This window comes from Cotesia typhae, unplaced genomic scaffold (genome assembly GCF_013202065.1).
Source record: "Cotesia typhae breed Kobodo isofemale line unplaced genomic scaffold, CoteBio_Ctyphae contig_4, whole genome shotgun sequence".
Lineage (NCBI taxonomy): Eukaryota > Metazoa > Arthropoda > Insecta > Hymenoptera > Braconidae > Cotesia > Cotesia typhae.
This window is the reverse complement of record NW_027423748.1, coordinates 8,871,269-8,896,972: the sequence shown is the minus strand read 5'-3', so window position 1 is coordinate 8,896,972 and position 25,704 is coordinate 8,871,269. Positions and strand designations below refer to the sequence as shown.

Here is a 25,704-nt window from a genome sequence, read left to right as displayed (position 1 = left end):
TTTTAATGATTTATTTATTTTTACTACAATTTTGAAGAATTTAATCACGCAGAAAAATTATTTAAATAAAAAATTACATCTTTAGAAATTATTTTTTTTTATTCAAGATTTTTTCTTTTAATTTAATTTAAAATAGAAAATTTAATTCAATTCAATAAAAAATTAATTTGTAATTTTCTCAATTTCTAATTAACAAAAAAAAAAAAAATTTAACATATTGATATTTTTAAATAATAATAATAAGGTGTATAAATATGAAAAAAATTAAATAAAAATTTTTTTTTCTGTTTTAGGACAATTTTTCAACCTCGCATGGAAAAAAGAATGCTTGGTAAGTAATTTAATATCATCTTATTGATAATTGATCCTATTTATAATTTAAATTCTAAAATTTAAAAGACGGTTCAAAGTTGTCACTATGAATCAACTTAGATAGATTATAAATTACGATAAAATGATAGACTATCTGTAGAATGATGTCAAGTCTGAAGTATTGGTACTAATTCAACAGATCAAGCAGGAAAATGTGTCAGTGTGTGCGACAGATAAGAGTCACGGGTAATATAGTTCGGAATAATGAATGAAGGAGTGAATGGGTGGGGGGTAGAGGTAGAGGTGTGAAAGCTTTTGGTTCTTATTCTGGTGGCTTAAGACTTGGGTTCGAATTCGAAGACATTGGAGGGTGGTACAAGAACCAACTAATTCGTTCCATTTGAATCAAGACTCGAATACTTTGATTCATGCGTCACGGTGAGAATTCTAAGTCGCCGATATGAGTAGTCGTCGCTCGTTGGTAATCCTGCTTAATGAACCTCTCAAGACTGTCAGGAGACGTTTCAAATATTTATCCGGATGAAAAGACCTTCCGGGCGTCTCCGAGCCGCCTTTCTCCTCACCATTTTTCTCTATTACTACCTATACTAAGGTATACTTGGCTTTTTCGAGTTAATGACATCCCGAGCCCCCGAGAAATTCAATTTATATTTTGAGAAATTATAAAAAGTTCTATTAATAAATCGACTTCAGCCTAAATTAATTTATTATTATTATTATTATTATTGGTCTTGGTGCTTCAATTACACTCCAATAATAAGAAAGCGCGAACTTTTCTTTAAATTACAAAAAAAAAGATCAGTAGTACCGAAGTTGTCTATCAATTACGTAACTGTTTACTGTAAAACAAGTGTCACGAAAAAAAGTTCAGCGGTTTTTACAAATGTTGCTTTATTTTATTTTTGTCGTGCTCGAGCACTCATCGACCGATAGAATGAAGAATAAAGACCGCTTAGAGCAGAAACTCGTTCAAACTACCTACACCGCACTCTGCAGTCTCTATAGTGGCTATACTGACTGGTATATGGATATAACAGCTACATAATACTCAGACTACAATCCACCATGTGCGTAGTCCACATGTGCATACACAGATGGCGCCGAACGTACGATATTACTTCTGTTCTATTTAATTATATTATATTCTTCATGTTTTATAAATGTCTATTGATAAATTTAAAAAGAAATTTTTTTAGAGAGGAAGATACAGATTTTATTAAAATTTATATCAGAATTTTTCATTTTTTTGAAATTTATTTATTTTCAATTTTTTATGTTTTAAATTTTATTAAAATCATTGAAATTGAATTATTTAATCAACAAAAGCTACAATTTTTCTTTCAAAAAAATTTATTATTGGAATGATTAAAATTATTTATTACTTTTTTAATTTATAATTTATTTTATATTAATAGGAATTTTTGTTTAGTGAAGAATTTATTGAATAATTAAAATTATTAATTTTTTCAACTAATGCAATAATTAAAGATCTTAAATTATATATTAAATAACAAATAATTAATCATGAAATTTTTTAAAAATAAAAATTTCGGGAATTTTTATTAAATTAAAATTCAAGATTCCTTCAGTCCCGCTAACTTTGAAGAATATATCACAAAAATTTAACTAGGCACGTGTTAAACACGCGCGAATGTATCAACCAGAGTCCAGAGTTATCCTCAATGCAACTTTAGCTCCACTATCTTCTATCTCAGGTCACATCGCACATCGTACCGGTGATCTTTACTCGAGCACTCGCTCCACGGCACAAACATCACGGCTATTATATATTATACACACTTATATACAAAAATAAAAATAAAAACAAATATATCTGACGATTGGAAGAATCTTGAGAACGCGACATCAGCAAAGGCTTCTTACTTCTTACTTTTACATAACAATTATATTCATCTCAAACTCCATTTCTCATTCTCTCGTAACTTTAATGTATTCCTCTGTTCTTTTACTGTATTACGTAAAACAAAAAATTTATTTAAAAAGACTTGAATTCAATTGAATTAAAAATTTCCTTTGAATTTAAAACAAGTCACAAAAAATGTAGGGTAGGAGAGCAATTCATTCGTTTTATTACTTCTTTAGGGCTAAATTAAAACTCTGAAGGCTTGTATCCGTTAGTAAAAAAGAAGCAAGTTCTTCCCAAAATTTTTTAGAAGAATTGTGACTATAATTATATTTTTTTTTTTTAATAATAATTCTAATAGAAATTTTTATTTACTAAAATTTTGCCAATGTGTTTTAAAAATACAAAAATTTTATTATTTAATTTTTAATACTTAAAAAATTTATTTTCGAGGCGTAAATAAATTTTAAACAAGAAAATATCATAATATTACCGTGCAAAAATTGTTAATTTATTTCGTAAACTTGCCATTGAACTTCAAATTTTTATATTTTAAGACAAAAAAACTTTCCAAAAATTTATGTGAGTGTAGTAAAATAAAATATAAAAATTATTTATGATTTTAGTGAGTGTCTACCCACTGCTTGCTGTGTATAATAAATAATTAGAATTAATCTAAGAAAGGAATGGTTGTTAAATCTAAGCGAGTGGGTTCTTACTAAATAGGAATGACCCAACCGACTTTGATTAGTTTAAATGTGTTAATTAGGGAAGATTGCCTCTCGTCTGGAGCGTTCTGTTGCTCCATCACTTACATAGTGTAGTAGTATAGCTTTTAATAGCGATAGCAATACGAGTTAAATATAAGTAAGTAGTAGTAGCAGTTATTACGCTGCCGTCTGACCCGCTCGATCTATTTCGGGATTTTGCCGCTAGATGCCGTGACCTACACATTAGCGACTGCAATGTAATTTTTTTCTAATTCGATATCAATGCATTGTAATTGAAATTAAAATGATTCAGTTGTTTAATTTCTTAATTTTTATATTAATTTTTCTCTTCATTACTTTGAAATATTTATATAAATTTTATTGCAGAGTAAAATATTTATATTAAAGTCTTTAATGTAACAAGAAGTTTAAAAATCATAAAATACTTTTAATAAAAATATTTGAAGTGAAAAAAAAAAAAATTAAAAACTAAAATAAATAATTTATAAAAATAAATTTTCAACAGAATTATTACTATTCGCGATTGATCTTACATTAAAGTTGACTCTTGAATTTATGAGTGTGATTCGACACACGTGCCATCGATACTGCCCAATAATTATAATCGCAAAGGATGCTCTCGAGATTTGTAAATTTCAATCATGCTCCGTTGTCTTACAGATTTATTTGTTATTTGTTATTTATACGGAGGTTTTTTTGGCAACTTTTTAAATTTATTTAGCTTCTTTGCATAGTAATACGTCAAGAGCCCTCAGTGGCTTCTTGCTGGGGAATTAGCGCCTGGGTATAAATTAACATACGTTAGAGGGGGGGAGGGAGAGGGGCAGAGCGAAAGGAGGTTTTTTTTGTTGGCTCTCAAACATAATACTCGTGACTCGCGACGATGAGGAGAACGAAGACGACACTGAGTACCAGCATTAACTGTGTAAATAAACTTGCTTACAATATAAGTGAAGTGCTCGGACAGGAATTAGTGTTTAAAGCGTAAAAACAAGAGGCTGAAAAAAGGGTTCATACATTTACATTATTACTTCAAAGTTGTGCAAATATTTCACAGTAATAATTTTAATGTTTTTATTATTATTATTATTAAAAAAAAAATTAAAAAAATAATAATGAAAATATGCGTACTTAATATTGTAATTTAATATTTAAAGTAAAACTACAGAAATACTGTAATTATAATAATAGATGTGTAAAATTACTTAGCTTGGCAAATATATTAATATTAAAGCGCCCTCGTAGGATTTTATCCAGTGGAGAGTAACGAGTACTGATATTGAATGTGAAGGAAGAGCCGACGAGCCTCGGGGTCGCGATTATTTAACGCGGCATACTCAACGTCCGACGGGGGGAACGAATTACGTTGGCAACGCGCTCAAGAATGCCGAGTAGAGTTTTTCAGCACCAGTACACCTCCTCACTCCTCACTCTGTACATACGCATGAGTATGAAGAACTTGTCTGTATGTGTCTTACTTGAAAGAGGCGACGGGGGTAAACAGACGAAATTATATCGAAGAAAAATTACCTCGAGATAATAGTGATTAATGATCCAGTGCGCTAGCAGTGCTCAGTTGGGGCACAGAGGTAAAATATTATGTCTGCACGAGGATCCGAAACTGCCCATATCAGTCTTCAATCTTTATACTTCACTGTTTTAGTTTTACTTGCCTTGTATTAGCGTAGAAGGGCTGTTGTTGTTTTATTATTTTTATCTACGAGTGATTCTATCGGATTTAAAAATCTACTTATGTTAAAAAAAAAAAAAAAAAAAAAAAAAACTTCAAATTTAAAATTTTTCTAAAGTCAAAAAAAATTTATTAATTCAAAGATTTTTTTTTTTTTTTAATTAAACGTACTCAAAATTAAAAAAAAAATTCTTCGATTAAAAATTATTTCTTTTTAATTAATTTTTTACCGATTTACAACAGATAATAATTTTAAATTAATTTATCTTATCAAAATAACGAATCAATGAATAATTCAATTTTTTATCAAGGCTCAAAAAATTTCAACTTACCGACAAAAAACAACAACTTTTTTGTTTTCAAAAAATTAAAATCTAGATCATCTAAAAATTAAATCCTGTCACTCTTAGATACTATCTTGTCAATCCAGCCCTCAAAACCAAGACTTCACAGCGTCACCATCCATCAATCAAAAATTTCCAAAATCAAACTACCCTCCCCCAATTTTTCCAGCAGGAACTAAAAACCCGGTTTTAAAACAAAAAGAAAATAAAGGGATTTAAAGAGCTCGCTCGACCGGGAAGCAAATAATCTCACTCGACACATTAGCCGTGAGATATTGAATAAGCTAAATGATTAATCGGCCGGCTCTCGAGTGGAGCCTCCGGTGGAGGGTCTAGGTGAGGTAGTTATTTAAATGTATCGTTGAGGGCACCACTCATTCGTATCTTAACGCGCAAATAAACTGATAAAATAAAAACGTTGGGTTAAATACAGTGATATATAATTCACATCTTAGATACTTAACAACTGAAGAGGAAGAAGGATATGGAGGATATGGAGGGGGGCTGGTATTATTTATTATTTATTACATTAGCCGGCTGTTAAATTAGAGCTCGAGTGAGATAACAAACGATTAATAAAATAATAAATAATTTACAATAATTAATATTAATGCTTGAGATGTATCAGAAGAGATGGACTATTTATCATAAATCACGAGATAATTTAGCAAAAAGCCGTAATTCATAGTTGTCACTGGGGTATGCATTAATGGAAATTTTTATTTATTTCTTCTTTACTTTCCCGTAACTAAAATATTGTATGTTGTACCACCCAACGCGATAGAGACTGAGCAACCTAGTTCCTCAATACTCAAGCACACCTCATATTTACTTCCACTCTTTTCTTGTAGTCGTAAATATACGTATTACTAATATATATAAATATATACGAACATAAACATATATAAATAAGAGAATGAGAGGATGAATGCAGGCATTTACTTGGGAGGTTAACTTAACCATCGTCCGAGGCGTATGCACAGAATAAGTTGAGCGGCTAACTAACTGGGAGATCCTGTAGATCTTTCCGTGAGATGATGATGGTCACCCAGAGCAGAGCGTATAAATCACCTTAGAGAAGTGTCATCCCGGGCTCACGAGTTTCTCACACCACACACATGTATAAATATAAATATAAATAAAAGACCGCAGACCAAAACGCCTCCATCTCAACGCCGAGCATTCTTATGTTCATTTGTATGCCCGCGGTTCCCGAATCTCCGGCCCTTTCACTTAATCGCGAAACAACCCGTATTGTATTTAGCATGTGTGAGTATTATTGTGCGATATGCATCCGAAGATTCCAACAAATGAATTGTACGGGTCGTCGTTCGATTTCGAGGATGAGTCGCCTTTTTACTTACTCATACTCATCCATATATGTTTTTGCAATCAAGATAGGCTGGGACATTAGATATACCTATTTTAGGTTCGATTAAGTCTTGTTATGTTATTGTAGATTTTTTTTTTTTTTTTGTAGTAAGTATATTTATATGTGTGGGGGTGTGACGGAATTAAAAATTTATTAGCATTTATTGAATTATAATTTTGATCCAGAGATATTTCTTATTAAATTTTAAATGTTGGTTGATTTAAAAAAAATTGATAAAAATAAAATGTATTTAAGAGGAAAAAATCTTGAAGTTAAATAATAATTTTGAAAAGTTTGATGATTTTAAATCAAGTAAAATTGAACTAAAAAATTTTTTTTGATTTAAGAATTTTTCTGCTTGATTAAAAAAATAATAAAAAATTTTACTCTTGCTCCAAAATTTTTTTTCTTGAATAAAATTAATTTTATTATATCAGTAAATTTAAAAATCAATTAAAATTTTTTAAGTCCTTTATAGAAAATTTAGACTCCAATAAATTTAGCTTTTCTTTTTCATAAATTACTAATAAAACTATCCATTAATACTCAAAAATTATTAATTATTTCAACAATTAAAATAAAAGACTCTTATGCAAAAACGTCTATAATTAATGAACAATATTTTTTATCATATTAAAATTTCTCGAGCTCAAACACAGTGAAGCCACGTTGTGTCTGGTTAAAATCTTGAGCTAATTATCATCATTAATAATTGTCCCGAAAGCCAGCAATCGGACTGTGTGTACACGAATGCATATGCAGTAAAAATACACACACACACTACACCACTTGGAGCACGGTTTAATATTTCAAATAAATGCGTGCATTAGCGCGCTATCTCGGTGTGATCCCGTGTTGACTATTAACAACGCTGAGCCCTCTCCTCTTCAGGTACCATATACACAATATACAATACAATATAAAATATAAAATATACATATTAGCACGGGTACACTCACTGTATTATATACTTTGTACTGTATAAATTTATAGTGGTATGCTGGACGCTATTATGACTTATCTCGCTGCACGAGCTGCTTCTCCCAGCACCCTCTTTACTTTCGCAAATACGGCTCTAAAGCCTTGACCTCTACCCGTCATTATATTACTTATAAATTTAAATATCTGTCCATTGTAACTCGGTTCTTAATTAATTTTCATAATGGAGTCAATAAGTTTCTTCATTTATTTCTTCCAGTATTTTATTGCAAATAAAATAATTGTGTTATGAGCTACAGACTAACTGTTTGATTTTTTCTTAATTATTAAAAATTTTTAAAATGGACTTTTATTGATTTTAAATTAAAGATGATAAAGCTTTTAAAAATAATTTTTTTAGCTTTGAAAATTTTTCTTGAGAATCAAATTAATTTTTTTCTTCAAAATATAGAACAGTAAATAAAATCTTATGAAAGAAAAAAGAAAATTAATGCAAAAGATAAAGCCAAGTGAAGTAAAGTCAAAGTTAACCAACTCAGTATCCCCGTGTACTTCGTCCAAGTATTCTTGCTACTGTACGTCGGAGGCTCGTCGAGGCCAGGCCGTGCCCATTATGATCGGCTCATTAGACGCAAACATTTTCACGGACACCCGGTATTCCCCTCCTCAATCATAATCTTGGCCACAAAAAAACCACCAGCACAATACAAAAATAAATTATTGTTTTTAAATGAAAGTATATAAAAAAAAATTTTTTTAAATGAAATAAGCTCACGACTTAAGAGGAAAATATTATAATGGACAGTGACGGATTCACCGTGATCCTCATTTTTATCTTTTCGGATTATTAATGAGTCTGATAACTCATATTAATACTCGCATTAATTCGTGTTTTTATTGTAACGTTTGGGTGTACCTTGACGACGGCTGTGAGGTAGTTAAGTGTCGACTTCCGTTTCCAATAAAAACTAATATAATCGTTGTGGGTCTATGAGCTAGAAAAATAATAATCATTATAATAATATAACAACTAGTTATACATTATATAGACAGACAGACGAGTCATTTAACCGGGGGTTCACTTAGCCTAAATTTATTGCTCGCCTGTGTATAAATAATCGTTATAACTCGGTTTAGTTTTAGTTTCAATTTCGTTGATTTTAAATCTATGCAAATGGCTTTTTTGGTGCAGACCAGAGAGTGGAGGAGAGATATCATTGGTAATGGAATCAACGGAATTTTTTTAAGTAGTTTATTTATTTTGATTTTCAAAGATTTCTTTTATCATTAGTCGTTTAGAAAAAAATTATGAATTTTTGTGAAGCTTACAATTATTAAAATTTTTAAAATTAAAAAATCATAAAAAAAAATTATTATATTAAAAAAAAATTTTTTTTTAAGTTTAAAAATTTATTAATTTTTTTTTTTTGTTCTAAAAAAATTTAATTAATGAATAAAAGCTTATAATTATTAAAATTTCTTAAATTAAAAAATTTTTTAATAAGAAAATTATTAAATATAATTAATATATTTTTTATAAAAAATTTATCAAACGATTGTTTCATAAAAATTGTATCTTTTAATAAAATAAGCAATAACGCGACGAGTTAGTTAAGATAAGGGTTATATAAAGTATTATTTTATTGTTAGGTCCATTTGTTGGTGCGTCTCGTTTGGGTGTAGTGAGCTCTGGTTAAAGAGCCTCCAATATAATACAGCTCGGGTTTATCTTCACGCGTGTAAAAGAGCAATAAAATAAAAAGTAAAAGTAAGAGCAAGAGGCCAAAAGGAGATCAGATGGCCGCAAGACCACACCCTTACCTCGAGGCTCGAGGAATAGAGGAACTCGCGAGGTAACCCCTCGAAAATACCTCGACCCCTGCGGTGTACAGGCCACATCTCTTGTTATTATTATTAATCTCGTTCTTCTTCTTTAATATATATTTAATCAGGCCCGTAAAAGCTCAAGTCCCCGTCCTCCACACTACTCATTCTCATTCTCTTTCTCCTCGACAGCAACAGCGGAATCGGCGAATCAGAGGCTCGCCATTAGCCGTGTAATATACACGTACACGCAGAGGATTTAAATGTGGTGTACATGTGAAGACAGCATTAAACTGACACCCACACGTGTGGCTCTCTGTCTTCCTCCGTTTCCTCTCCCACTTAATCTTATTCGAGATATTTATATTTGTATTTTTTATTTAGTTTATCTTATATTATATATTTTACGAGAGCCAGACTCAGACGCTGCTTCCATTCTCGATTCTCGAACACCTTTTCTGAATCAGAGGGTCAACCGACTTGCTCGTACATCATCTGAATGCCTCCATTGTTGTTTTAGGACGCTCACGAGCGCTTACACCGAGCTGAGTTCGAGTGGAGCCGAGCAGAGTCCTGATCATGATCAAGATGCCTCCATTTTATTCGATTATCCAGAGACAAGTCAGGTAATGAGAGACATTATTTATTTTTATCCATCATCTCCTATCATTCAATACACTAATTATTTATTTTTACACCTGTCAAAATATTTTTTATCTCAGAAATGCTCGATTTGATCTTAATAACCCTGAAAATAAAATACAAGGAATTTTCTTTTGTCCAAATTTAAAAGAAAAAAATTTTTTTTTCTTATTAAAAATTTTATTTATCATTAGTAACATTGCGTTAATTATTATTTATTATTAAAAAGTTTTAAAATTTGAATCAAATAAATTTGAGAATAAATTTTTGGAAAAAAGTTTTAAAAAAAAATTGTAGAAAAATTAAAATTGATATTTATAATTTAAATCTCTTGAAAAAATATTTTTCTGTTCAGATAAAATTTTTTTTTTCAGTTTAAATACAAAAAATAAAAATTAGTTCGCTATAAAAAAATTTTTTTCCAAAAAACTTTGACAAAATGTACAGACTTTTGGCCCAAGATAAACTTTCCAAATTTAAACAATTTTTTGTTTACTATTTTATTTAAAATTTTCAATTTTTAAAAACCAGTCTTTAGTTTAATTAGAAAAAATTGATAATATTTAGATAATTTAAAACAGCCTTGAGATTTCCCGATGATAACAAAAAATGTCAAATAATTAAATGTTGTATAAATGTATATTTAAGTAATAGAAGAAAGATAAAACCCCTATGGCTGCGGTATCGCGTGATCCATGATCTTAAAAAACAGGTTTATTATTACCGATTTCTAGAGGGGTGCACCATCCATCTATCTATTACGAATACATGCCGAGCAGATACAGATATCTAAACACATTACCGGGACATATCTGTAGCTGTTACTGTGGAACATTACAATGTTAGAAATATACACACCAGAACTAGTTGGACGATATTCGTTATAAAATGGTATGATACGATACGATCGGCTGAATTTCGGGGAGATATCAGTGCTAGGATCTTTATTCGATTTGAAACGTTTTATACCAAAGTACCTCGGATTTATTTTGTCGAATCTGGCACAACTCGTTTTATGCACGGGCCACCCACCCCCTTCCTATCCCGCCGCCTATGACCGCCGCCTGACGTTCATTCGTAATATTCCGCTGGCGGGTAATAAATCACCAATTCTTCTTTTTTATTACTATTTCTGTTATTTCAATATTTACAACACACTATATACTTTATACAACATATTACATATTACATATTACGTATCTTACCTTCACTCGGTCTAGTTCTAGTCTACTATCATGTATAATAGATTATAAATCGTCATCGATGTTAAAAAAAATATTTAAAGATCAAAAATCTCATACTTGGAAAATTTCATTAATTTTTAAACTCAATAATTCCATCCAATTATTTACAAAAAATATTTTATTTAGTGATTTATTAACAGAATAAATGTTAAATTTACACATTGAAGTGTTAAATATTTAACACAAAAATTTTGAACACTAAGTTTTTTGTGTGACCAAAAATTCCAAATAGTTTCTTTGCTGTCATCAAAATTCTTCTCTTTCTCCAAACTTTGATACCAAAGATTTCACCAACTCTCTATAAATCTAAGCTCCAGTTATTGTCAGAACTATCATTATTATTATAGTTTAGTAGCTGGTGTAGTATGTCGTGCAATAGTCCTGCAATTCGTAGCTCTTCGTGACGCTCGGTAGCAGTAAGCTCGACAGAAGCAGCAACAACAGCAAACTGCAGCAGGCAGTGGCCCTCGGCAGTGAGCATTTCTATCGATTTTATCGACGACATTGAACCCGCTTGTAGTGAAGAGGGAATTTTATCCATGGGAAATTTACCGGGCAAACAATGGCAGCCATAGAGCATAGAGCGCACCTACTGCACAATAAAATACCAGAACAACACCATCAGCACCGAGAACAAGATCTTATAGCCCTGGATAACTAGGATAACTAGATAAACGATTGTCCCTATCTGCAACACTGAAGCACATGCATACTCGCATTGTAATGCTGTTAACTGCCGACTCCAGACTCCAGACTCCAGATTCTAGACTGTGTATTTATAAAAGATCTCAAGGGGTTCATGACAACTGATATTGAGCGGATTCTACATCGGATCTGTTGTTGATCATGGTCCCGTGGGCGAATCGTGATCGGTGAGCGATACCAGCCCAATCGTTTACTAGAATCGCCCATCGGTAACCTTACGAATACCAAAGCAAACAACAAACTTTGACTTTTACTTAAGATATATCGCTCTTGAGCTTTTTAGACTCGTGTATTTACTGATCAGTACGCAAATATGAGGACGGACATCCTCCTGGCTCTCACGATCATCGCGACCCCGAACCCCGAGAGGTTGTAGCTTTTTTTTTAGTTTACTTACTGCAATAAGTAATAATAATTGCGGGTTCCAGGGTGGATTTATTTAAAAATTGTGGTTTAATATTAAGTAATTTTTTTTTTTTAATTTTTGAGTTATTATTTAATAAAGCATTTTTTTTATCAAGCTATAAAATCCTTAATTAAAAAAATTATAAATGAAAAATTTTGATAAAATTTTTAATGAAAAATTTTTAATTGATTAATGAGCTTTTAATTAAAAAAAAAAAAAAAAATCCTATTAGCTTTAAAAAATATAAATTCATGTTTTTGACACACTTTAGTATTCAGCCTTTGTTATACTATTAAGAAAAGAGGAATTTTGGGGGGTTTGTTTTGACGTTGTTTTGCTCGAAGCGATCGAACAGGAAAGGCCACTCTGGGGCTCTGGGATAGGACATGCCTGTGTTAATTCACAGGCGGCATGTAAATCTGGGTGTTGTGATGCTCTCGGGTGTTTGTACGGCGCACTCGAGATCCGAGCCCGGCACCGAGATGAGAAGAGAAGAGAGGAGAGCCAGTTGAGCCGAGAATTACGATCGACACGAATCGCGAATTACCGAGGGCAAATGCGGTGGAACGCGCTTGAGAGTCGTTGACATCGGAAACTACTTCGATCTTCAAACGGTCCTTTGATCTTTAAATCTTTTCGGGGCCAAGAAATTTTTAAATTCATCAAGGAATCTCACTTCTTGTACACTCTTGCTGTTTTTTTATTTCAGTCATTCGCCTTTACTTTTACACTTCTGCCATTAAATTCATCTCGTAATTTCAATCATTACACACCTCCAACGCAAAGTTCTTTTTTTTTTTTTTTTTTTTTTTTTCAATCCTTCGATATGATCCTTCTGATGAAAAAATTTCAATTACTTAATTTTTTGTTTATAGTAATTTATTTTTTGGTGACAAAAATATAAAGAACTTAAGATAAATATTTTATTAGTAAAATATTTAAATTATGATTTACTTTAAAATATTTTGAGTACATTTAAAAATTAGAAACATTAAATTATAATATTTTACTTAATTTAAAAAAAAGAAAAAAGACTATTTATTGTAATTTAATGAATTTATGTTTACCTCGTAAAATTAGTAATTTTTTAAAATTAAAATATTCTGGTCTAATAAATTTATAAAATCATTATACTGTCATCAGTAACCGTAAATTGATCTAGTAAATAGAAGCGCGTTAAAAAACAGATCTCGACTCCCCCAAAAGTAACTAACCAACCACCAATATTCAATTAACCATCTCACATGACATGTTTAGCATAAAACAATTTTATTTATCTGAGTCCCTGGGCAATAAAGTACCTAGATGTCGTTACAAGTCGTCGGTGTTGTCCGTAAATAAAACATACATGATATGAGAAGCAGAGAGAGGAGATCTGAGCTGGTTCACCAGCTAAGCTCGGACCTTATAATATAATACCTCAGAGGATCTACTTGCCGAGTCTCACTGTCTATTGACTTAACATTTATTAACCGGCAATAAATAATATTTTGATATTTAATTCACGTCGAGGTACTCTTTCACCGTGGCACTGTTAACGAGCCAGTGTGAGCGTGAACGTGTGTGTGCATACTAACCGCCGGGGTAATCGATATAAATAAAAGAACAAAAGTTAAAATAACTAAAAATAAAATTGATTGAAGATATTTGTCGTAATAATGTTGAATTTATTAAAGTTGTATCTGTAGTTAATCATCCGGTGAAAGACGAACGGTGTCTCTGTCCGTCCCACCTAAATGTATATCTATATATATATTTATTTATTTATTTCCTCATATATATCTATATATAACCGTATAACCGATTGGTGAGAAGAAAAATGTAACCAGCCCGCTGGCAAGAGTAAAGCATAGTACTCCTGATGAGTTAATTGAACATACACACAAGTCGGTGGTGTTTCGAGCATTTGATTTATAACAACAACATCTCTCATTCACTCACTAACTCACTCCCTCATACACTAAATTATTTTCATCGCTTCCCTTTCTCGCTCTCACACGATAGTTTTATCATTCGAGAGTCGCTATACAAGACTAAGACCATCGGCGTCTGCCTGTTGTGTGTTGTGTGTTGTGTATTGGCCCAGCTCGCTTTTACTTAACATTACTTGTGAATAGAACAGAAGAGAGACTGAGAGATGAGAATAATCATCCTGGTCATGAATATTCAAACGCGATAATCAAGTGACTGTGATATTTTAATTGGAATTACACCATCACCTATCTCGTATTATATATTATCAACATTTACCAGCAACAACCTACAACTTACAATACATGACACCGCCACGAGGATAATAAACCATCACCCGGCCATCTATCACAATACATCCAATCTCTATTTCAACGTTACACTATAATCGTTTTATTTATTCTATATTTATGTTACGAGTAATCAAATCTCCCTATTCTTATATTTATGCTTAAGCTCTTTAGTTCGGTTATGTTTGTGTGAATACATTATTTACTTATCTGTCACGAGCAACGACATTTTAAGGATTCACTCGTGGTGGTTCGCAAATTTAAGCTCGGATCATTTATAATAATTAGCAAGTCGACGTGATGAGTCTTCAGAGTTTGTATGTTGATGATGATGATAATAATAATGAGGGAGGGAGATAAAAAGTCTGGATTTGAGGTATGAGGTTTCAGGCCCTTGGGTCGTGGGTTAAATGCCAATCGTCGTTGAGTATTGTACTCGAACGCCCGGGGCCTAAAAGGATCCCCGTTTGCCGGATCGATGTTTTTTTAGTCTGGTGGTTGGTTTTTTTTGCTTCAGGTAATTTTTATGAATTTAAAATTTTGTTTTAATTCAGATAGATTTGGGATCTTGTTCAAAATTTATTTGATTTGAGCAATTTTAATTAGATTGTCTATAAAAATAAAAAAAAAATTTTTTTATCGTAATTTTCGATGAATAGTTTTTATATTAAAACTTAAGATCGCTTATTCAACTATCTTATAGGGAGATTATTATGCGATCATACGCCACCTGTTGGAAATTTGTGACACCTTTGGAAAAAAAAATTTTTGAATTAATTAAAATTTATTCAAATTAAAAATAATTCCTTTAAAAATTTTTCTAGACAAGATTTTTCTCTTAAATCAATTAATCATTTTTTATCAGTATATTTTTGGATGTATCAGACCTGATATAGGCATATCAATTCATATCAGAACATAAAAAATTATATATAGACATATCATAAATTTTTTGATAAAATAAAATAATTGTTAAAATTTAAATAATGTTAAATATAAATTAAAACATATTTTTTCAGTTATGTAGTTATGTTGTTAATATAAAAAGATTTATTGAGGTTATCGGTTTAAATTCCATTAACATCGAAGGTAATGTTTTATTTAATAAATGTCGCTTAATTATTTAAGTGACATTCTTTATTTTATTTTTGTTTTAAATACATACAAGATATTATTTAGTGAGAGTTACATGATAGTAGTACAGAGAGCGCAAAAAGCCGGAGCGGTTTTTCTCCTCACCCACGCATTAAGGATACTTTTGTATCGAGGGTGTACAAGAGTGTTTCCTTGTTGATTCTCGAGGATGGAATTTCGTTATTAATATTTAGCGGCGTTGTATTAATGTGGTAGTTATTATTGCGGTATGTATTTAAATAGCAGACTGACACGTCCATAAAGTATGTGATGCGAGGAGGAGGTATAATAATAATTATTATGAATTATGATAATAATAACATTAAGAGTTTAGGAGACACTTTGTACGACTTGCTTAATGATAAAAAAATCATTGTCGATACTTTAAACATCGATCTAATTTTAACAGCGATCAATATCAAACAAAAAATGTATTAAATTGTCAAGCGTCGTGAGTGAAGTTGAAGATTAATGATAATAATGATAATGAAAATAAGAGAGTTGGCAAACGAACTGGACGAGGGAGCTGTAAGCTCGAGCTCAGAGGAATCTTCAGTTGGACATCGTTCGGTTTGTGCAAATCATTCTAGTCATTGGCTGCTCCTTAGTCCTTAGGCTCTCTACCAGTTACAGAACAACTCCAAGTCCAAGTTTAAGTCCAGATCGTGAGTCAGAGTGAGTGAAAGACCGTACCTGCCGGTACTGGATTTATCTCCGCCGATGTTATGCAGAAGAGAAGGAGGAGTGTTTTGACGTTTGCCCTCACTCAGCAATGCTCGACGCCTCAACTCGTTTTCGATATCCATGTCAATATATATTACATATGAGATTTGTAGAATATTTTTTTTAAATTCATTTTTGAAAAAATTATCTGCTATAGTCATATATGATCATATCAGCGATTTTTATGATCATTTATAGTCTTAAATGTACATATATTATTTTTGAGAGGTCAAAATGTGTTCATATATGGTCTGATGTATTGTAATATGGACATATATAATCCGATATGTTCAGAGATAATTTTTTATATGTTCTGATATGCCTATATGTGATCATATATTGCCTAATTCTTTATATATAATACTTTATATGTTCAGGTATGGTCATATATGGTCATATGTGTCCTTATTAGGGTGGGTCAAAAAAATCGAATAATTTATTTTTGACTTTATACTCTGAAAAATAGGTTCGTAGACACCTAAAAAGAATTCTCTCCAAGTATCTCTTAATTATAACGGGAAGGTCCTCCGCTTTGCGGGTTTCTATTTTTTTCGAATAATCAGATAAAAAAATTTATATCTCGCTTCCAACTGCTTGGAAAAATATTCCGTGGCATAGATTTTGTGAGAAATTGAATGCTTTACAAAAAAGGTCTCTTATGACTTTTTCAAAAACTCAACCGATTAAAAGATATTCATAGTTGAAGTTTGGCTATTTTAAGGAAAATATTCGTTTTTATTATGAATTTTATAAGTCGATGAAAAAAATTATTTCGGATTGCGGAACTCATGATTTTGTAGGAAATTTACTGCTCTACAAAAATGGTCTCTTATGATTTTTTGATTAAGTGAAGCCGTTACGAGATATTCATCGTCAAACATTAACGAATATCAATATTTCCAGTTTTTGATCAATAATTCGATAAATTTTAATTTAAACTATGAGTTTCAGGAAAATTTACATAAATTTGAGTTTCGATCGATAAAGAAATGTTATAAACAATTTTTTTAATATTGTTTTCAGTCTTGAGCTTGTTTGATTGCATTAAAACAAGAAATTAGAGCATTTTTTTCGACATATAGCCAATGATTAGTTTAATTTGAAGTGAATGACATATTTCTTTGTCAAATTTAATATGAAAAGTATTGAATCAAGTAAGAAACAACCAGTATTTAACTTTTTTATAGATAAATTTTTTATTGAATTATCAATTGCAATATAATTGTCTATATTTTTAACATAACAGTACGCTATTACTATAAATAATTTCTTTTATTACAATTTGGGAATGTTTTTGATGTTCTTTGACAACTTGCAATAAGTACTGGAATTGTTCTTCATTTTTGTCAAGCATTGATTATATTCACTGACTAATGCAACAGCTCGCTCTGCTGAATCATTGACAACTTTTAGTTGTTGAAAGTATTCTTTATTTTCGAGATAACTCTCATTAGTAGGCCATAATTCAACATCGACATCAAGAAAGTCATACGGTAGATCGAAGATTTTGAAAAGATTTAATGACTTTTTAGACACAAAGTCACTCAGAGTTCTCTGCGCCAATGAATTCAAATCTTTTTAGCAATTACAAATCTTTTAGCTTTAGAATCTGTACCTTCACGAGTATTAACAGCTTCAACAATACTTTTTTTTCCTTCTAATGGAACGCCATCGTCAAACAGTGATAAAATGGCAAGTTCATCGCTCAAATACCATAAGTGCGAAATCATTTTTTCACACGTAGCTGAAGAAATCAAAGGATTGATATGTTTGTACTCCAATAAATTTTTCATAAACTGCAAGTCATGATAAGCAGCAGTTGTTGCAGAAGTTGATGAAAACCAAGCTTTTAAATACAATGTGACTATAAAAATACAGAAATGACGAAGACCATGCAATTCTTTCTGAGAGAGTTTGAATTCATCTCTGAATAGATACATTTTCAAACTATAAATGGCCTTAGCCATCCATCTAGCATGATGAACAGTACCAGGACGTTTGAAAGAAATCTTTTCTTGAGGCATTTCTCCAAGGAAAATCAATGATAATTCCAATAATTCTTTATCTAACTTATTATAACATTTCTTTATCGATCGAAACTCAAATTTATGTAAATTTTCCTGAAACTCATAGTTTAAATTAAAATTTATCGAATTATTGATCAAAAACTGGAAATATTGATATTCGTTAATGTTTGACGATGAATATCTCGTAACGGCTTCACTTAATCAAAAAATCATAAGAGACCATTTTTGTAGAGCAGTAAATTTCCTACAAAATCATGAGTTCCGCAATCCGAAATAATTTTTTTTCATCGACTTATAAAATTCATAATAAAAACGAATATTTTCCTTAAAATAGCCAAACTTCAACTATGAATATCTTTTAATCGGTTGAGTTTTTGAAAAAGTCATAAGAGACCTTTTTTGTAAAGCATTCAATTTCTCACAAAATCTATGCCACGGAATATTTTTCCAAGCAGTTGGAAGCGAGATATAAATTTTTTTATCTGATTATTCGAAAAAAATAGAAACCCGCAAAGCGGAGGACCTTCCCGTTATAATTAAGAGCTTATACTTGGAGAGAATTCTTTTTAGGTGTCTACGAACCTATTTTTCAGAGTATAAAATCAAAAATAAATTATTCGATTTTTTTGACCCACCCTAGTCCTTATATGACTGTATATGATTATATATGGCCTGATATGATCATATATGAAAATTAACATATCAGAAAAATTTTTTAAGGGTATTAAAAAATAAATTTATTACTTCTGTTTAATATTAATGAAAAGTGAAGGGAAGTAATTATCGTGATTTATGGTTTTTGAAAGAAATAAATATAAAACTAAAAAAATGTGTGCGATGACGTCTTACATACCTGGAGGACAGTGCCGGGCTCGTTGACACTTGGCCCCTTGAACGCTAAATCGGTTTCGAGACACGGGTGCCTGGAAGAAGAAACAAGTGAGCTGCATTAAACTAAACGTGTCTCCCCCGCAGCGTGAGAAAAAAGGGAACTAAGCTGAACGGGTTGAGCTGAGATTCTGAGGTTGAGGTTCACAAAGTCTCCCTACAAGTATTATATGTAGAGTTTCAGCTCACTTTATCCTCCATTTATATTTTATATTTATATACGAGCCCAGTATAATAACGCAAAGACAAAGATAAGTTGACAGTGTTTTCAAGCCAGAGGGAGACAAAGGCTCTTTGGCTGTCTTAAGACGGGCACACAAAGGGTACAGAGGATGCAAATCCTCGTGCTGGCCATCAAAATCTAATTAACCGTCGAAAGAACGCAGCTGGACCAATGCCAAATGTTTTATGGAATGAATGATCTCGAGAAGAGGAATGAAAAGAGTGTAGTGGGTATATTTGAGTGTAGTCAAGAAAAAATCTTTTTAGATGCCAAGGACGTTTTAAGGAGAGAAGGAAAGAGAATTTTTAACGTAAACAAGCTTTGAGAAAATTAATTGAGAGTGTAAATATTTTGTGTTCGTTTCCGGGATAAACAAAGCCTTGTTTTAGGAAAGATTTAACAAAAAAATTAATTTTTAAGTAGAAAAAAAAATAATGACCCACAAAAATAATTTTTTTTTTGCTCAAATTCCTTTATTAATTTTTTTTTTTAAATAAAAATTGAAAGACTTGAAACAAAAAACAGCAAGCTTATCATTGATCGTCGAAAGGTGACTCTCCTACGTCGATCCTCGAACTTTAAACTGAAAAGTACAAAGAGCTGCCGGAAATTGGCGAGTTCGGCCCTTGAGAGTTGACCCGACACATCTCGGAATCATTAGTCTCTCCTGGAGCCAGAACTGCGTGTCCCAAATGGAAGACACACTGGGAGGTTGCTAACAGGCAGCCTCAAGTTAACATAATGGCTCACCAAAACATCGACATATCTATCTTAACACATAATAGATATTATCCCGTTCAAGGACAAGCATCTTTGACAGCCATTTTTCAGTGATCACTGATCAGTAATCATGAGGAATTATCATGCAGAGATCTTCTGGCGTACAATACTCATATACTTATATCCATCCACCCCTGATTTATTTATACCGAGAGACAACCTCACTCTTTCATTCTCATTTAAATCTTCTGCTTAGCATACTGCGTTAATGAACACACATACACACATCACGTTATTGTTATTATACATTATGCCTAGTGAAGACCGAGATGAGAGTAGAGGTTATCTAAAATCTCATAGATTTATAAATCTGTGGGTTATTATCTCGCTCGCCCTCTTGGCTCTTTCCTGGTAGATTCTGACGAACCGGCTCTTCCTCTTCAGTCTTCGCTCATCAGTCAGAGACATTCCGGTCCCACATTTTTACGACTCAAGTCTCGAGAGTTTCAATGAGAGCTTCAAAGTACAGCCACAAATAAATACATAAAAAATATAAATAAAGCCCGAGAGAGAGAAAGAGAGTGAGAATAAAGAAAGGACTCGAGAGCGGTCTAATGCCGAGGTATTGTGTACCTAGTTAGCGATGACCGGCAAAAGACCGCCCACGGGGTTTTACTGACTCAGTACGGACCAATATAACTTCACCAAGACCTCGGGCCCTCAAAAGATACTGACTCTCTTATCGCATCACTCACTCAAGGATCCGCTAAAATTATTGATCGATCGATCCGAAATTAGAGGCTAAATATCCTGGCCCCCAGCCACCACACGCCGAATCGCGATCCTCGCTTTTATTACGGAGATGGTAATCGGTACCTTGTTAGTGATTCTGAGATGGGTATTATATCATATGTACCTGTGAAGAAATTTTCTGATATGGCCTGATGATTTTGCCATATATGATTTTTTTATATGGCAATCTATGTCTTGATATAGAAGTTAGCCATATCAGGACGTACAATGCCATATTAAGCATAAATTGTCTTGCTTTGGCTATATATAGCTTGATATCAAAATTGTTTAGCTCAAAATATATCAGGCCATATTAAAAAAATTATATATGGCCATATTATGATAAATTAAGATTAATATGGCCATAAATTTCCTGATATGGCCAATTTCCATATCATGCCACATCAGAAAAATTTTTTCGCTGCTGATTTAAATGCAGGAGATAGAAACAACTCTTATTTATCAGCAGCCATTCGATTCCAAAGGATATCATATCGAGTTTGGACTGAGGTATCGAAAAGTATAAGTCTTTACTTAAAGATGCAGTCTTGCATGATGTCCGATGGTGAACTGGAATCTCCTGCACGTCTTGCGATTACCCATAAATCAATGCCCGTAGCTCCGTGGCTTAAGGCTTCAGATGCTGCAGAGGCTAAATGCACTGCTTTGCTAAAGTTTTACTTTTTTAGGGTTTTTTTTTGGCGGACATTTTATCTTTTAGTTCACTTAAGCTTATCAACGCAAAAACAACTTGTGTTGGATTAAATAAACGAGAGGAACATGATGCATTAACGTTTAACTGATTGCGAGACTCTGACATGTGTTTTTTGTGAAGGAAAGTATTTATGAGGATCGATTTTTTAGATATTGGAGTAAAATCATTCTGAATTTGAATTGGATTTAAATTTATTTTTTATTTAAATCAAAATTTTCGAATATAAAAATGTTCTTGTATAAAAATTATTTAGTTCAAGACATCTCAGACCATATTAGAAATTTTTTTTTACTAAAAAAAAATTTAATTCATCCACTGATAAAAAAAAATTAAATCAATTTTTTTTAGATGCAGATAAAATTAATAATAATTTTTTAATTAATAATTGTTGACTTAAAAAATTATTATAATAATTATTTGCACCCGCATTACTCAATAAAAATGAGTAATCGAAATAATTTTTATCGTACATAATAAATAAAATCAATTTCGATTCAATGGAGCATAATAATAATATAACAACTTCCTTGTAATGTCTTCTCTTTAATAAAAATAATGATAATAAAACATTATTGTTGTTCCGTTGCATTATAATATTAAATGTATTGTAATGTACAACATACAGCAGACTTATTTTCATCCTCATATCATCTTCACCTTTCCCTTTCTCTCCTAAAAGAAGAATGAAGCAAGCAAGTCCCGGTAAAGTGTTGTTAGCCTGAACTCACCCGTTTGTTATCAATCTAAAGTTTCGTTGGAGTCTCTCTCTCTCTCTCTCTCTCTCTCTCTCTCTCTCTCTCTCTCTCTCTCTCTCTCTCTCTCTCTCTCTCTCTCTCTGTGTATTCTTGGTCTTTGTTCCACTTAATCCTGTTCCCGTTTATCAGATCCCTCATTTTTCGCTGCATAAGCTTAGAAGAGGGAACGGACTGGACCGGACCAGGATAGAGAGATAACGAGTGAATGAGAATAATATTATAATGAAAATAAAAAATAGTTTAAATGTAATAAAGATTATAATATAAAAATATACAATTGTTATCAAATACATATCTCGGCTAGGCGATTTGTCTTTTTGATGTTACGGTTAATGTGAATCGTTAATTGCGACGGCCGTGAGTGATCGAGACAATGGGAGTGGAGGGAAGAGAGAATAAGATTAAATAACAGTCAAGTCTACTCTTCGAGAGATTGGATCTCCTGTTATGTGTATCGTCGACTCAATTCTTATTTATAAATATACATTTACTCACATTCAAATCAACATGTAGGCGGGAGAAATTTAATTGAATCACTCGATCCACATACCTTACACTTTTAATGTTACTAAAAAACTCATTTTATTTATCAATTATCAGTTATTGCTTAATCCAACTATCCTTCATCAATTTTTGCTATTCTTAGGCGGATTATAAATTGAAACAATTATTAATTGATATTTACTATGACATTTATAACTTAATATCAAGTATCTGCAGATAATAAGGCCTCAAAATTTTTTTTGGATTAAAAAAATTTTTCAAAATTAATAGTATTAAAAATTTTATTTTTCATTTAAACTTTAATTTATTTTTTATTTAAAATAAATATTTATTTTTACAAATTTTATTCATTAATATTTAAAAAATTTTTTTTTTACTAATACTTAAAAAAAAAATTTTTTTTGTACCAAAAAAAAAATTTTTTTTTGATGGAATAAATTTTTTATTCTTAATTGATAATATAAAAAAATTTTAATTAATGTAATGTCTCTAAAACTCTTTAAAATTTCTCAAAATTGATTATATATTAATTAATTACACTCTATAAAAGTAAATATTCTTCTAATTTGTTTCAGGTTCACTAAGATTCACGAAATCCTACATTAGAACTTCAGTTGTACTTGACTTAAAGACAAAACATCGCGAGTTCTACCATCGAAATCCAGAAATTCAGTTAAAGTCACTGGCAGAGACCGTCCAGGATTATGAACGACCGGTATATAGAGGTGACTATCAACTATCTACAATCCACTACACACATGTAAGGTATAATACCCTGGACTAGGACAGCGCAGGATAAAGTATAAGCAGTCGGAGTGCTGGGTGTGAATTTTTGTTGCTGCTAGTCTAGTTATTTATTTTTTCAACACTTGAGAAAATATTTTTTATCTCATTCCATCTCCCGACTTATTTCCAGCAGCGTCCTAAACACCAGTATAAATTTAACCCAATGACTTTATCCATACGCTGCTCTCGTTCCCGCTCCATTCTGAAAAATCATAACCGCGGTCACCTCTTTGGCTCTTAAACTCCCTTTTATATTTTTATTATTTTTTCCACAATATCATTTTTATTTTTTTCAACTTCAGAGTACTCTTTACGCTCAACTCTTAACTCTACTCAGCAATCCACTCGGTATATTATTTCTAACACGTTTATGGTAGTTGCTTGCCCCTGATTAACAATTTATCTGTGGAGTAATAATGCAATTTTATATGATAGCATACCAGGTTTAGGTCCAGCTCCAGGATAGCTTACAGGCGCGAAGAGTACTCGACGTTTATAAACGCAGAGTTTATTAAAAAAAAAAAAAATCAAAGCAAAGGTAAAGTCGAAAAAAGAGTAATATGTAATAATGAAAATAACAAAAATAAAGAAAGGCAAAAATGCACCGCGGCGTGTAGGTAGGACGACGTGTTGCCCGAGGGTGCCAACCACAGGATAATAATTTTATAATTGGGGGAATTACTCCGGCTCGCCGGCTAAACGTACAGTCTGCTGTGCTCTTCTTATTCTTATTCTTATTGCTAGTTGAGGCTTTTTTTTCTCATATGAGCCGGCGTGGGAGTACCCTACCTGATCCGGCAAACATTGTTTCGATCTGATGATGATGCTGATGCTCATCCGCGAACCACCATGGCTATCATCTCCAGCTATACTTCCAAGTATCAATTTTTAGCTTCTTTTATTTTTTTTTTTTTTTTTTTTATTGTACTCAGACATTACTACGTGTAATTCTAATAATCACGTTCTAATAAGTATCGGAGTAATCTGTTCTGAAAGATTTTTATTAGAAGGCATAACTGGTCAATTGAAGTGAAAAATTTATCTATTTTTTTTTTTAATTTTTACATCACAAAAAAAATAACTAATGAAAATTTGAAAAATTTTTTTTTCTTCTTTTGTCTTTAAAAAATTAAATTCAAATTTTTGGACTAATTTTTTCTCTCTATAAACTTTCTTAAAATTTCATCAACCTGACAAGCAAAAAAAGAACTTATACTTAATAAAGAAAAATTATCAAAAAAAAAAAAAAAAAAAAAAAAAGTAATTTAAAGCATACACGTTCCTTAACGTACTGATGAATTATAAAATTACTCGACGAGTGGTTAAAACATTACGAGGACTATATTTTAAATGAAGAAGATGGGCGTCAACCTATTTACGTTGGAATGTGAGGCTGTCCGATAAATTTGTCGGCTGGTTATTTTAAATTTGGCTTACCCTGTATCAGTATTTAGTGAGGAAGATCGGACAATCGTATAAAAAAATTTATTAACCTCGCTATGACTTTATTTGACTTTTTATAAATTTATTGTATGACAAGGGTGATATGTGCCCGCGTTTATATGACCGGGTAATGGCGGAGAAAAATATATAATTATGGTACGGTACAAAATATAGAAGTATGCTTTATTTTTTTCGTACGGGGTGTCGTTAAAAAAAGGCCCCGGATTTTTAGAGGATAAAAAATAACCTGGAAAGCAAAGATCATAAATTGCTATAGATACCACCGTAAAATCGAGCAACTTATTTATTGCCATGAACAATACCTACTGGCAGCAAGGTTAAAATTTTTCGCCAACAACCTGTACAGTCGTTATTCAGAATAATTACCTCGTAACCTTCGAACCCCTGCTTTCTATATTGGAAACAAAGAAAAGAAATATATGCTTTGCGATGTATACTGTCGATGGCAATACTAATACTAATACTCCTTCGGGAATTTCTGAGTGCAATTGACCAACTACTCTGTACTCTGTACTGCATCTCATTTTCTTTATTATATTCGATCTTTTTATTTTTATCTCTGTTTTTATGTAGTCTTTTACTGATCAGATGTTTCAGATCTTGTTTGATTGAAATCAC

General features: G+C 31.6%; 1 long non-coding RNA gene across 1 annotated transcript in view; it reads left to right on the top strand.

Moving 5' to 3' along the window:
• Positions 1 to 23,733, top strand: part of LOC141526909 (uncharacterized) — a 56,940-nt gene extending 33,207 nt beyond the window's left edge. Inside the window, exons 3-5 of the long non-coding RNA XR_012479100.1 lie at positions 294 to 331; positions 9,618 to 9,723; positions 23,412 to 23,733. This is a non-coding gene — a long non-coding RNA (uncharacterized LOC141526909). The remainder of the gene's footprint in view (positions 1 to 293; positions 332 to 9,617; positions 9,724 to 23,411) is intronic.
• The last annotated feature ends 1,971 nt before the right edge of the window (positions 23,734 to 25,704 follow it).